The sequence below is a fragment of the Pan paniscus genome, chromosome 1, assembly GCF_029289425.2.
Source record: "Pan paniscus chromosome 1, NHGRI_mPanPan1-v2.0_pri, whole genome shotgun sequence".
NCBI lineage: Eukaryota > Metazoa > Chordata > Mammalia > Primates > Hominidae > Pan > Pan paniscus.
This window is the reverse complement of record NC_073249.2, coordinates 185509717-185525892: the sequence shown is the minus strand read 5'-3', so window position 1 is coordinate 185525892 and position 16176 is coordinate 185509717.

Genomic DNA, 16176 nt, shown 5'->3' with positions numbered 1-16176 from the left:
TATCATATAGATGTGAATTTACTGTTGTCGGTTTCTCCCAGGGGACAATGAGGCACAGACATGACTATAGTCTACCTATTTGCCAATGCTTGGTGAACGCTAGTCAACCCTTTACCGATCTGGTCAGGTTCAGGCCCATGCTCAAGGTGCTGGGAGATACAGAGCCAGCATGGATTCTTCAGCAAGGGAGGGAAGAGAATATCTAAAAATGACAAAAACCCTTGATTAGGACCCACGTTATGCCAATCATGAGCTAGGTATTTTAATGTATTTATTCAATCTTCTCAGGTACTTTATGAGATGACTGTGCCTATTTTTCAGGTAAGGAAAAAAATTCAGAGAAATTCATTCATTCATTCACCAAATACTCATTGAACAGCTTCCATGGCAGACACCATTCTGGTTGTTGAGTGAAGGAAAATCCCTCCCCTTGTGCAGTGTACAGCCAGCCTGATAGGGGAGACAGATAATGAAACTAACAAATCTTTGAGGTTATGCCAGGTGATAATGAGTGCTTTGAAAACAAAGCTGAGAGCATAGCGAGGTGGTAGGACAGGTCACTCTGACTTTTTTTTTTTTTTTTTGAGATGAAGTTTTGCTCCTGTTGCCCAGGCTGGAGTGCAGTGGCGTGATCTTGGCTCACTGCAACCTCTACCTCCTGGGTTCAAGTGATTCTTCTGCCTCAGTCTCCCTAGTAGCTGGGATTACAGGTGCCCGCCACCACGCCCAGCTAATTTTTATATTTTTAGTAAAGACAGGGTTTCACCATGTTGGCCAGGCTGGTCTCAAATTCCAGGCCTCAGGTGATTTGAGGCCAGGAGTTTGAGACCAGCCTGGCCAACATGGCGAAATCCCATCTCTACTAAAAATATAAAAATTAGCCGGCCTCCCAAAGTGCTGGGATTACAGGCATGAGCCACCGTGCCCGGCCAGGTCACTCTGACGTCTAAGCAGGGAACTGAATGAAGCCCACGTAGACCATCCTGAGCAGAGGCATAGCCTGTGCAAAGGCGCTGGGGTGGGGGCATGCTTGCTGTAATGAGGGCTGGGTTGGGGAAGGAAAGAAGGCAGGTGTGGTAAGAGAGTGGCTGAGGTTGGAGAGAAGTGAGGGATGTGGAGATGTATATTATATGGGACTTTGGAGGTCAAAGCTAAGACTGTGGATTTAATTCTAAATGGGTTGAGAGGTCATTGGAGGGATTTGACCAGAGGTGTGACACCATTTCAGAGTTAGGTTTTAAAACAATCACTCTGGCCATGGAATGCAGATAAGACTGTAGGGAGCATGAATGGGAGCCGAGGGGTTAATTAGGAAGCTGCTGTACACGTCCAGGTGAGAAGAGAAAGAGCACAGTGGCAGTGTGGAGGTGGTAAACAGCAGTCAGCTTTGAAATATATTTCAAAAACAGAAGCAACAGGGTTTCCTATTGGATTGAATGTGGACTATGAGCTAAAGGGAGGAGTAAAGCATGACTCCATGACTTTGGTCCTGAGCAACTGGGTAAATGTCAGTGCCATTTACTGAGATGGGGAGGATGGTGGAGGAGCAGGTTTGGGGGCAATTAGGATTCACTTTGATTTTGAGATGGCTTTAGACATCTAAACGGAGATGTCAGGTGGGCAGCTGGATGTATGTGATGGAATTTCAGGGGAGATGTCAGGACTGGAGCTATAAATTGGGACATTGTCAGCATATAAATGCTGTGGAAAACCATGGGATAGGATGATATCGCCCAGGGAGAGCGTGCAGCTGGAGGACAGAAGAGGCTCCTGGGTGCTTTGGCTTTTGTAGGTCTGGAAGATGCATCCTCTTGGGAGACTTGCCTGGCATCTCCCTGGAAAAGATGCTCTCTTCTATCCAGGCAGGGAAGCCTGTGCAGGGCAGGGGTTCTCAGAAACACTCAGGCTTATGGAAACACATATTGCTAATCCCAGCCCCATGGGTCTAGGGAGACCACACTTTGAGGATGACTGGTCCATGGGGAGAAAGACTTGCAGCGAGACCATAGATTTTGGAGCCAGGTAGAACTGGTTTCCAAACCAGGCTGTCCCACCAATTTGCTATGTGATCTTGGGTGAGAGTGCCTGTCCCTGAGCCTCGGTGTCCTTTTCTGTAAAATGGGAACAATAACACCAATTGCTCAGGGTTATTGTGAAGGTCGAACAAATTAGCATGTTTTCAGCTTTTAGGAACAGTGCACAGACAGGTGCGGATTGGGAAATGTCACATCTATCCTCTGAAGAAGCCCTGGGGCAGGCAGGAGTGACTGGTTTCTGTCCTCTCAGATGGCTCTAGGTTGTCAGCTGGAACCCTGGTGGGGGCAGCTGGGCAGACAGATGTCTCTGTTTTGATGCCTTGTCTCAGGATGGCTCTGAGACTTGAGTCCTGGAGGGAAGTAATGTCCGGCAAGGCTGCCTCACCCCTGGGCTCCTGCTGTCCCCCAAGCCCTTCTGCTGCCCACTCTGTCTCTGTCTCCATGTTCCACCACAGGACCCTTCCAGTCCTGGTTCCTGAAGAGCTCCCGACGTCCCTTCATCTCCACCTGTCTCCAGTGACCAGTGACAACTTCCCCTCTTTCGCCCTCACTCTCCCTCTTTTGCCCTCACTCCCCCTTCCTGGACCTTGTCACTCAGCTTCCCTAGAAAGGGAGTATGGCCTGACCGCAAGAACCTGGCCAGGAGTCAGGCAGATGAGGGTCCGGCCGCCAGGGACAGAAGCAAGCTGTCATCTCCATGGCCCAGCAAAATGGGGGTGATATGTGCCTGCCTGAGGGTCAGTGGGGGCCAGCGGGAGACAGCGTGTGCAAAAGCACTCAATTTCCAGCAGGGATGTGATACATGCTCTTTTCTTTTCCTCCTGTTCTCCACTCTCTCCCCACCACATGCCAAGAGCCTCCCTCTCCCATGGCTGCAGAGCCAGCCCAGGTCTGGATGCGCCAAGAGGAGAGAGGAGGCTGCCTCCACCCTCCCCCCTGTTGCTATTTAATGCCGCTAACAATGGATTCATTAACTGGGATTAATCTCATATACCAGCTCTCTATCCCCTTGGCTATTAATCACTCACTTCATTAACAGGACAGCATTAGCCAACCTGGGAGCCAAGACATGGTGCCCATACCAAGTACCTGTGTCTGCACCTCCTCATCTTTCCTCCTCACTGGTCCATCTTCTCCCTGCCTTTCTGCCTCTGGCCCAGTTCCTGTTGCAATCAGGCAGACACATGTGCCTCTCTCCCCATGCTTGCCACTGTGGCCTTGCTTCTGCCTCTGATGCCTTCTAAGCATCTGTTTCTCTTTTTCCTCCTAGCTGGAGCCTAACACGTAGTAGGGTCTCTTTACAGGCTGGCTGAACAAAGCACTAAGAGATACAAATAAGGAGATGCCAATTCCAGGAGGCTCATTTTTAAAAATTGCCTTTTCTGTTTACAAAGATAATATATGCTCACTGTACAAAATCCAAACAACACAAGAAAGGAAGAAAGGAGAAAATAAAAATTCCCTGAAATCTCCGCCATCACAAGATAATAACCTTTAGCGTTTGGTGAGCATCCTCTCAGATCTTGAGTGATATATATATAATTTTACCTAAATGGGATCATACTATGCATGCTGTTTTGCAACCTGCTTTTCCACTCAACAATATGTTGTCGAAATCTTTCCGTATCAGTGAATATAAATATACATCATACTTTTTAATGGTTGCATAGCATTCTGTTTTATGGAAGTAACATAATTTAGTCAATGGATTTCCTATTGAACATTTACATTGTTCCCATTTTTTCACTGATATATTTGACATACAGAACAACATTCTTATATATACATCTCTGTGCATTTGCCTAATTGAGTCCTTAAGATTAATTCCCAGAAGTAAAATTTCTAGGACAAACGATTTGAACAATTGACATTTTGGTATGGAATAGCATAGGAGAGCCACCTGCCTGGATTCAATAACAGTTTTGCCATTTCCTAGCAAAAAGATCTTGGGAAAATTATCTTTAACTTCTTGGGCTTCAGTTTCCTCATCTGTAAAATCGGAATAATAACAGGATTTACTTTATGAGATTACTGTTTGGATGAAATAAATTCTTTATATGCAAAGCACTTAGAACAATGCCTGGTATGTCATAAAAGCTATATATATTAGCTATTGCTGTGGGGTCATTGGCCTGCTGGCCTCCAGAAACAATGAACCTTCCCACGTCTCTCCCACCATCAGCAGTGTGGGAGAAAGCCCCCTTTCTTACACCATTGTCAGTTTAAAAAAACTGGGCGCAGTGCCTCACGCCTATTATCCCAGAAATTTGGGAGGCCAAGGTGGGTGGATCACCTAAGGTCATGAGTTCGGGGCCAGCCTGACCAACATAGTGAAACTCCGTCTCTACTAAAAATACAAGATTAGTTGGGCGCAGAGGCAGGCACCTGTAATCTCAGCTACTGGGGAAGCTGAGGCAGGAGAATTGCTTGAACTCAGGAGGCGGAGTTTGCAGTGAGCCGAGATCACACCACTGCACTCCAGTTGGGGCGATAGAGTGAGACTCTGTCTCAACAAACAAACAAACAAACAAACAACTTTTGCCCACCTTATAGGTGACAATTGATACATCCTTCCACTTGCATATTTCATCGGTACTGAACTAGGGCATATACTTGGTTCTTAATGGACAAATGGACGTTCTTACTTCATCTGTGAGTTGTCTGATCATGTTCTTTGCCCATTTCTCTATTGGAGTATTTGTTTTTTTCTTATTTGTGGGAGCTCTTTCGTATGTTAAAGATAGTATTCCTAATATTTTTCTACTTCATCCTGACTTTCAACCATATGTATTTTTTGTCCCGCATAAGTACTTGATTTTTATGTAGTTAAGTCTGTAGGGTTTTTTCCCTTACTGCTTTTAGAGTTTGTGCTGGGCTTAGAAAGGCCCATAATACAAATATTCACACTTTGCTTTAGTACTCGTGTGGTTTCACTTTTTATACTATATGTTTTTATCCTTTTGAGTTTATTTTTGTGTAAAGAGTGAAGGACAATTCCAGCTTTATTGTTTTCCAAATGGTTGGTCAGTTATCCTGACAACATTTGATTTTCCATCTTTCCCCCAGTGAGAACCAGAGAGGGAAAAAGGGCAAATCAATACTGTTCCAAGACAGAAAGGGGAGCTAATGGGTCAAAGGGCAATTCTGGACAGTATTCCCCAGAGTCTGTTAGGAGTGAATCCCTGGGGGGATCCCTCTTCACTGTAGTTCTGCTTGCCCTTCATGGGTGGAGGCTGGGGGGTACTGGGTGGGCTGAACCAGGCCCTGCAGTATTACAAAGCCCCTTTAGGAGCCTCTCATGTGCAAGCCAGTCTTGTTCCCAGATCTCAGAAATTAAGAAGAAAATCTGTCCTTCCCATTTTGAAGTCAATAGCCTTGTAACTTTGGATCTTTGTCCTCTAACCTCACCCCCATTATCCCCCCAGCCACTCATCCAGACCCTCCATACTAGCACATCAACATATATGTAATCCATCTTGTCTTTCTCACCAATGCTGCTACTTGTCCTGGCAGGGAGCCCCAGAGATGATTTAGGATGCCCCCCCCTTGGAAGGCAGCCCAGAGTCACGGCAGCCTGTGTGTATGTTGGAGATGGAGAAAAGGGAAGGCTAGGTGATGGGAACTGCAGCTTCCAGGTTGCCTGTGGAGGAATAAGCCTGGATTCTCACCATCGGTGCCTATGCCCCAGGTTTGGGCTGCTTGAATCCTCTTTGCCAATTTGTTTAAGGCAGCTTGGATTTGACTGTGGTCTAGGCAGAGAGAGGGGTTTGTCCTGGAGTTCTCTGGCCAAGTGCTCAGCACCGAGGATCCTGGAAGACACAGGGTGATGGAAACATCTCTGTGGTCCACTCTGCAGCCTTGCTCTTTCCTGGGAGACCCAGCCCTTATATGACCTCAGATCCCCAAGCCATCCCCAGCTCAGGGACACAGCTTGGCTATGAGGCCAGGAGGACAGGCACAGGCAAGTCCAGAGTCTGTGTCAGGCAAAAGGCCAGGCTGGGCACTTATCCTGTGGGCACAGAAGGTGAATTATGGCACCAGCACCCATGGAGCAGACACAAATCACAGGGCCGTCAGGAACAGGGGAAAGGCAACGCCCGCCATCCTCCCCAGAAGGATTGATGGATTCAGGTCCTGGGTCTGGGTTCAAAATGATTGGACTTTATGATGTTTCATTTCCCCAGATGCTCCTGGTGAAAAGCTTGTCATCTAGGACTGTATGTGTGAGTGTGTGCATGTATTTATCACCATACATGCCTTGCTGGGACTATGCAGAAGAGTGACTTTCTACAGAGCTCGCTGTATGGTTCTGATTTTATTTTTGTGTGATTGAATTGTGTGAATGTTGTAGGAGTGTGAATTTTGTGTTAAATAGGACTTGGTGTGGCTCTTCACAAGGATGAAACAAGTTTTGTATGTGGCTATACAAGACTGTGTGTGTCTACTGGAGAATGAGTTAGAGATCTTGAGTTGGTGTGTCTGGGTGCTGATGTGGCTACAAATTGAGAAAGGGAAAAGAGGAGTGAAAGCAGATTGGGAAGGACAGTTTTGGTTGCAATGAGTCTGAGGTCTTGGCGGAACATCAAGGGGAGACATCTAGAAAAGTGGGACAGGAGCTCAGGGGACAGTAAAGGGCAGGAGGGCATTGGCTCGGGCTGCCTTCCAAACCCTTTCAGATGACAATGCCTTGGGGTGGTGGTATTTGGCTGGAATGAGGAAAACACACTCATGTGCACATGTGTGTGCACACACGCTCACACTCTTCTTTGAAGACTAAAAGGATACATGCTATAATTTCAGCTGGACAGAGCTCAATAGGAAATTTCCAAGGGTTGCTGGATGCGCCCGAGGGTGAGAGTCAGGGAACTCTTCCTGGCAGTGGTGAATATTCAAGGGAATCTCCTTGGTGCCCTCAGGGAACTTGTTGTCTATACACCTCGCTAGATTGCAGGCTTCTTGAGGTTAAGGAAGGTGTCTATTGTATGGTATGCTCTGCTGGCCTTCCTAAATGGTGCTTGGCAGACATTAGGCATTTGATAAATATTTGTTGAATGTATGAATGAATGACTCCTACAATTAGGGACAGGCTTGGTTCTGAGCTTTGGGCAGGGCTAATGGGTGGGGAGTTGATGAGGAGCCTGGTCTGTTGGAAGCCCCTGATGCTCTCTGAGCACAGAAATGATATGACCACAATGGGCTCAAGGGCAGTAAGGACACCAATGTGCACAGGAGGGGTAAGAAGGCCAGCCGGGACCCCGTGCTCATCATGTAGGCATTAGGTTCCAGCTACAGAACCAGTGTTCAGAGAATTGGTAATGCCATTATGAAGACACGATAGGTTGAAGTGGTGAGTGTTGGGGGCAATATCTCTGAGTCGTGATGTCAGAGACCTATTGCAAAATAAGGATGGTAATAGCATCTACCTTACAGGGTCACTAAGAAGAGTACACAAAGTGTCCAAAGAACTTAGTCTAGTGTCAAGAGGTGCTCAGTAAGTAATTAAACCTTGGCTTTGCCTTTACCAGTTTTTTTGTTTGTTTGTTTGTTTGTTTGTTTTGACAGAGTTTCACTCTTATTGCCCAGGCTGGAGTGCAATGGCATGATCTCGGCTCACTGCAACCTCTGCCTCCAGAGTTCAAGCGATTCTCCTGCCTCAACCTCCTGAGTAGCTGGGATTACAGGCATGCACCACCATGCCTAGCTAATTTTGTATTTTTAACAGGGACGGGGTTTCACCATGTTGGTCAGGCTGGTCTCAAACTCTAACCTCAGGTGATCCACCCGCCTCGGCCTCCCAAAGTGCTGGGATTACAGGTGTGAGCCACTGTGCCCAGCCACCAGGTTCTTAACCTAAGCAATTTACTGTTCCAGTCTCCATCCCAAGGTAATTGTGAATTAATCCTGGTTCTTTCTCATTCCAACAAGAACTCCCAGAGTGCAATACACCAGGGCTATGCTCTCTGCAACTCTTTAACTTTCCTGAGCCTCTATTTTTTTTAATCTAGTTAAATGGGGGTAGCCTCCATTTCTTTATCTAGTTAAATAAATGGGGGTAGTAACACCCTAAAATGTATTATATTATTTGACCCTCATATCCCCTAGCTGATATGAGGGTCAAATAACACATCTCAGTGTGCTTTAGAAACTGCAAAGGACTGTTAACATGTGAGGAATTACTGTTCCTAATATTTTGTTGGAGTTGGGCTCATTCCTGGGCCTGGCATCTGCTTTGACTTTCTCAGTTCCTGTTTCTTGCCAGTCTCCGTTTTCTCGTAGCCACCCACAATTCTGGCACTGACAGTGTAAGGATATAAGATGATATCCAGGGAGTCTGAATGTAGAAAGAAAAAGAAGGAAAGTGACAACAGCTAGCAGCCCTCTCTCTTGTTCCCAGGCTCTCTCTTGTTCCCAAGTCAGCAGACCCCAAACCCGGGCACCATCCATGTGCCAGTTAGCTATTGCTGCATAACGAACCACTGCAAAACTCAGAGACTTAAAACAACCTTTTATTATCCCTCATGGCTCTTGGGGTTGATTCTAATGGGTAGTTCTACCTTTCGGACCCTTGTAGAATTGTAATCAGAGGGTGGTTGGGGCTGGAGTCCTCTGAAAGCTTGGCTGGACTGGACATTCAAGATGGCTTCTTTCACTCATATGGCTGGTGCCTGGGCTGGAATGGCTGGAACAGATCAGGGCTGGCCAGCTCTCTCTCTCTTTTTCTCCATGCAGCCCCTTTATATGGCTTCTTTGGGCTTTCTCATAGCATAGTGGTCTTGGCATAGTTGGATGTAATGGCAACTAGCTTCTCCCAGAGTGGGCATTCTAGACGACCAAGGTGGACGTTTTATGGCTTCTTCTGACCTAACCTCAGAAGTCACAAGGCCTCACTTCTAATGCATTGTATTAGTTACACACGGTCAGCCCCAATTCAATGTGGGAGGGGAATACACAAGGGCACGACTACTGTAAGCCACAGCTCATCGGGGAGCTGTCTTTGGAGACTAGCTAGCAAGATCCTTGTCTGGTAATTGAAACACTGCTCCATGGTGCCCTCTCAGAGGCCAGGGTTTGGGAGGGGGGCAAAGCAGGCAGCAGTGAAGCACTGAGCAGCTAGGACTCCTGGCCCCCAACTTCATTTAATATGTATTTATTATTAAATATTATTTCATATTTTGAAGTTTTACAAAGAATTTAATGTAAATTGAAAGTCCTGAGGCTCATTTTGTCAAAGAGATACAAATGGTAAATAAGAATATGAAAATATGCTCAACAACATTAATCATTAGGGAAATGCAAACTAAAACCTCAATGAGATATCACCACACACCTATTAGAATGGCTAAAGGGATAGTAATTTTTAGAAAACCGATAATATCAAATGTTGTTGAGAATGAGAACCACTAGAAATCACACACATTGATGGTGGGAATGCAAAATGGGGCAGCCGCTTTGGAAAACAGTTTGGCAGTTAAACATACACTTACCATATGATCCAACGAGTCCACTCAGGTATTTAGAGAAATGAAAAGATACATCCACACAAAGACCTGTACACAAATGTCCCAGGCAGATGTATTCATAATAGTCCCAAACTGGAAAAAAAAACAAACCGATCCATCAACTCGTGATTGAACAAACCTGTTGTGGTACATCCATACACTATTCCATTTAATACTTCTCAGCAATAAGACAGAATGAACTACTGATACACACATCTGCATGGATGAATAGCAAAGAAACTGAGTCTAAGAAACTGGACTGAAGGCTGTATACTATACAGATCCGTTATGACAATCTCTGAAAGAGGCAAAAGGGCTGTCACAGAAGGCAGATCAGTGGTTGCAGGGGCTGGCAGTGGGCTTAGGTACAAAGGGGCACAGGAGAACTTGCTGGGATGACAGAAATGCTCTGTGACTTAACTGTGGTGGTAGTTTCACAAGTGTTCCCATTTGTCAAAATCCGTCAAACTGTCTACCTAAAAAAGGTGAATTTTTCTGAATGTAAATCGTACAGTCCTGCAGCTAACAGACTTTGAAAATCCAGACTCCTCTTTCTCCCGCATGTTCCCTTATGCAGAGCAGGGCCTGTTTCTGGCCTCCAGTGCTCCTGTGCGCCGCACAGTCCTGCCCTCTACCTTGGAGCCTTTGTGTGCTGCTTCCTCTTCATGGATTCTTTCCCATCTACTCTTCCCTACTGCTAACTCTTTTTTTTTTTTTTTTTTTTTTTTTTTTTAAAGACAAGGTCTGGCTCTGTTGCCCAGTCTGGAGTGCAGTGGCACGATCATAGCTCACAGTATCACAGTAGCCTCTAACTCCTGGGCTCAAGCAATCTTCCTGCCTCAGCTTCCTAAGTAGCTGGAACTACAGGTGGGCACAACGATGACCGGCTAATTTATTTTAAATTTTTTGTAGAGACAAGATCTCTCTATGTTTCCCAGGCCGATCTTGAGCTCCTGGCTTCAAACCATCCTCCTGCCTTGGCCTCCCAAAGTGCTGGGATTACAGGCATGAGCCACTGTGCCCACCACTGAACTCTTATTTATCCTTCAGGCTTCAGCTAACTCTCACTTTCCCAAAGTGGCCTTTTGGCCCTTCCAATCTAAATTAGGTGTCTATTTTTACATGCAGATAACACACTTGCTTTTCCTTTCCTCTATTAGAAGGTAAGCTGTGTGCAGACAGGGACAATGCTTTGCTCATCTCTGGCACACAATTAGTTCTTAGTTTCATGAATTAATAAACGTGAGAGGGATATTCACATGTTCCTCTCTAAAGTTCTGTATTGCATGAATTTGTTTATCTACAAGGACGCACTACTTTTTTCATTTTCACTGTTTTAAACCTACTTGCTAAGAATAGAAATAATTCAAAAGTACATAGAATAAAAGATGAAAGTCTTCCCCATACATGTGTAGAAATCTCACTTCTTTTTAATAGCTATGTAATGTTCCAAAGTATGGTTATACCATTTAAAACATTATTTAATCATTAATGGGAGTTTTGGCTTCCCCACCCCCCACCAGTGTTTTAATGTTTTTCTATTTAAAGTACTGCATTATACCTTAGCACATATTATGTGATTGTTGCTGAAGGTTGGATTCTTAGAAAATTCAGCTATTAGGAAAAAGGTCGTGTGTATTTTAGATGTGGAGTTCATCTGTCTCATTCCAAAAAGATGTATGCAAATACCTATTGTCATTGCAGCAAATGAGAGAGCCCGTGTGGCCAAACTCTCATGAACTTTGCTTTTTTTTTGAGATGGAGTCTCACTCTGTCGCCCAGGCTGGAGTGCGGTGGTGCGATCTCTGCTCACTGCAAGCTCTGCCTCCCAGGTTCATGCCATTCTCCTGCCTCAGCCTCCCGAGTAGCTGGGACTACAGGCACCCACCACCACGCCCGGCTAATTTTTTGTATTTTTAGTAGAGACAGGGTTTCTCTGTGTTAGCCAAGATGGTCTCGATCTGCTGACCTCGTGATCTGCCCACCTCAGCCTCCCAAAGTGCTGGGATTACAGGCTTGAGCCACCACGCCCTGCCAAACTTTGCTTTCTTTAACCAACTGTGGATAGCATCAACCTTGCCAAGTTTCACCACTCAGCTTAAAATGCTACCTCATCATTTTAATTTCCATTCCCTGCAACTGAGGTTGTACATATTTTCTTTTTTTGTGGGGGAGGGGGGTGGGGGACAAAGTCTCACTCTGTCACCTAGACTGGAGTGCAATGTCATGATCATGGCTCACTGCAACCTCCGTCTCCTGGGTTCAAGGGATCCTCCCACCTCAGCCTCCCAAGTAGGTGGGGCTACAGGCGCATGCCACCACGCCTGGCTAATTTTTGTACTTTCAGTAGAGACTAGATTTCACCATGTTGGTCAGGTTGGTTTTGAACTCCTGACCTCAAGTGATCCATCCACCTTGGCCTCCCAAAGTGCTGGGATTAGGTTGTGCATATTTTCATATGATTATTAGCTATTTGTGTGTCTTGTGCTGTGAATTCCTGGTTATACTCTTTGCCCATTTTTATTTTTTGCTTTATTGATTTGTAGTAACTCCTTATGTATGTATGACATGGAAATAATTCATTGGAAAGTTATAAATAACGTTTAGGGGTGATGGGTATGCTCATTCTTTATTGTAGTGACGGTTTCACAGGTGTATACTTATGTCAAAACTCATCAAGTTGTACACTTTAAATATGTGAAGCTTATTGTATGTCAATCATATCTCAAAGCTGTTTAAAAAGAAAAGTTACAAAATTTGTAATATAAAATTGTCTCCCAGATGTCCTTTTTCTTTAGACTTCACTAACTTTTTTCTGTCTATAAAAGTTTTATAGTTACATGTCAATTATTTATATTTTGTTCTGGAGTTATCTTAGCTCTGTGACTTTGGCAAGTTACCTAACCTCTCTGTGCTTCAGTTTTCTTACATAAAACAAGGATAAAAGTACTTACTGCATAGGGTTGTTGTGAGGATTAAATGAATTAATACACATTAGAAGTTCTTAGAATGGTAATCACCACAGGACATGGTGCAATAAATATTAACTATTACCATTTTCTGTGATCTCAGATCTATCTTACTTAGGAAAACGTTCTCTGCCTCACTATTATAAGAATATTTTCCTTTATTTTCTTCTAGTAATTTTATAGTTTCTAATGTTTAGTTCTTTTAGTCCATTTAAAAGTTACTCTTGTAGATTGTGTGAGAAACAAGTAAAATTGTGTTATTTTCCCAGCGGAGAGACACTTGTTCAAATACTATTTATGGCATAATCCATCATTTCTGCACTACTTTGAAACATCATCTCATTTAAATTATGAATGTCTATGTACAAGATGATTCCTACGTACAGATGTGTCATTTGCTGTGTATGTTCGTTCCTCTGCTAATGCTTTCTACCGGTAAATTGGAAGAGCTTCTCTCCAATTGTAATCCTGCTATAATTATTGGTAATTTCAACATTCAAATAGACAATTTTCTGGTACCTTGGTGCTATGGTTTGAATGTTTGTGTCCCCTCCAAAATTCATAAGTTGAAACTTAATCCCCAATGTGATAGTGTTGGGAGGTGGGGCCTTTAAGAGGTAATTAAGTTAAGAGGGCAGAGCCCTCATGAATGGATTAATGCCATTATAAAAAAAGGCTTGAAAAAGTGGGTTCACTCTCTCTTACCCTCTAGCCTTCCACCACGTGATGACACAAGAAGGTCCTTGTACGATGTTGGCACCTTGATCTTGGACTTCCCATCCTCCAGAACAGTGAGCTAATACGTTTTCTTTTTTTTTTTTTTTGAGGTGGAGTCTGACTCCATCACCCAGGATGAAGTGTAGTGGCACCATCTTGGCTCACTGCAACCTCCGCCTCCCAGGTTCAAGTGATTCTCATGCCTCCCTCCTGGGTAGCTGGGATTACAGGCATGTGCCACCATGCCTGGCTATTTTTTGTACTTTTAGTAGAGACGGGGTTTCACCATGTTGGCCAGGCTGGTCTTGAACTCCCTGGTTTCAAGTGATCTGCCCGCCTTGGCCTCCCAAAGTGCTGGGATTACAGGTATGAGCCACCGCATGCAGCTAAATTTCTGTTCATTATAAATTACCCAGTCCCAGGTATTCTGTTATAGCAGCACAAAACAGACTGAGACACTTGATCTCTTGGTTCCTTGACTTCCTCTTTCACTACTGGTCCTCCACCCTGCTTCATCCACTCAAGGCCATCATTTTGCTATAGACCTGATCATGACCAATAGCTCTGACATCGCTATAACCTCAATGTAAGCAATTTACCTCTTAGATTGCCACCTCTAATTTTTCCAGCTCATTCCTCTTTTTCTACTCTGACAATTATTCAACCCACCAGGACCTATAATCTAATGACCTTTCTATATTTTCATTGCCCTTATATTCCACTCTAACCAGCTTATGTTCTATGGTTCATCATTGTCATTCCCTTGCACACTTCCTCAACTCTTGTGCCCTTGACCTACTTCTTCATATCACTTGGGCAACTCTCGACCATAGTTAACTCCAATTGTCCATATGCTCCCTGCTTTTCCTGTGCAACTGAATGAGTTTGGAGAAAAGCACAAGACAGGCTGACCAGTCTCATCTTATATTCATGGGCACTAAGCTCAAGTGGACCCTTGCTGTTGCAGGTAAAGCCCGTAATCCATTGACCCTCCTGTCCCATTTAACACTTTCTTATCTCTCCTCAAAAGACCTGAACAACCACTTCATAAAATAAAATATCCAAACAGCCATGAACTGTAGGAAAATATGCTCAACCTTATTGGTCATCAAGGGAATGAAAATCAAAACCGTGGTGTGGCACCATGACACAATCATCAGAATGGCCAAAATTTAAAAGGTTTATGACAGTACCAGGTGGATAGGGAACAACTGGATTGCCCTTCTGTAGGAGTGGAAATTGGTACAAAACTTTTTTGGTGCAACAAGTAATTGTGGTTTCGAACCGTGAATTTTAAATCATTGTAACTAGACTCAAACACATTTTTATTAATCAAAATAGGAACCATTGCAATCAACACATTTTTGCCAACGAGAAATAAATTTAATCCTGTAGCATAAAAATCTGTCCTTTGGAATTTGACAAACTCTTGGAAAGCATTTTCTACATCCTGCTCATTGTGGATTGTCTTCCCTGCAAAACGTTGTTGAGATGTTTGAAGAAGTGGTAGTTGGTTGGTGAGAGGTCAGGTGAATGTGGCAGATGAGGCAAAATTTTGTAGTCCAATTCGTTCAACTTTTGAAGCGTTGGTTGTGCAATGTGTGGTCGGGCATTGTCGTGGAGAAGAATTGGGCCCTCTCTGTTGACTAATGCCGGCTGTAGGCATTGCAGTTTTCAGTGTATATCATCAGTTTGCTGATCATACTTTACACATGTAATGGTTTCGCTGGGATTCAGAACTCTAAAGTGGATTAGACCAGACCGGCAGTAGACCACCAAACAGTGACCATAACTTTTTTGGTGCGAGTTTGGCTTTGGGAACTGTTTTGAGTTTCTTCTTGGTCCAACCACTGAGCTTGTCGTCGCTGGCTGTCGTATAAAATCCACTTTTAGTGGCATGTCACAATCCGATCGAGAAATGGTTCATTGTTGCGTAGAATAAGAGAAGACAACACTTCAAAATGACAATTTTTTTGATTTTCGCTTAGCTCATGAGGCACCCACTTATTGAGCTTTTTCACCTTTCCAACTTACTTCAAATGCTGAACGACCGTAGAATGGTTGACACTGAGTTCTTCAGCAACTTCTCTTGTAGTTGTAAGGGGATCAGCTTCAATGATTGCTCTCCATTGGTCGTTGTCATCTTCCAACGGCCTGCCACTACACTCCTCATCTTCAAGGCTCTTGTTTCCTTTGCAAAACTTCTTGAACCACCACTGCACTGTACATTCGTTAGCAGTGCCTGGGCCAAATGCGTTGTTGATGTTGCGAGTCATCTTCTCTGCTGCTTTACGACCTATTTTGAACTTGAATAAGAAAATCACTTGAATCTGCTTTTTGTCTAACATCATTTCCATAGTCTAAAATAAACATAAAATAAACAGCAAGTAATAAGTCATTAGCAAAATAAAAGCGAGAAATGCCCATTAAAATGATGTATAACATAACTACATTTATTTGAGAATGTATTCCAATATCAAATGGCAAATTCCGACAATGCAAAAATCTACTAAAGCCAAAACTAAACTTTCCTTATGATCCAGCAGTTTCATACATAGTTATATACCAAACAGAAATGCATACATTTGTGTACCAAAAGACATGTAGAAGCATATCCATAGTAACATTAAATACTGTAGCACAATCATTAAACAGGCCAAATGCTTATCTATCAAGAATAGAATTGGGAGGCTGAGGTGGGCAGATTACCTGAAGTCAGAAGTGTGAGAACAGCGTGGGCAACATGGCAAAACCCCATCCCTACTAAAAAATACAAAAATTAGCTGGGTGTGGTGGTGGGTGCCTGTAGTCCCAGCTACTCGGGAGGCTGAGGCAGGAGAATCGCTTGAAACCAGGAGGCAGAGGTTGCAGTGAGTCAAGATCACACCACTGCACTCCAGCCTGGGCGACAGAGTGAGACTTCGTCTCAAAAACAAAAAACAAACAGAAGAATAG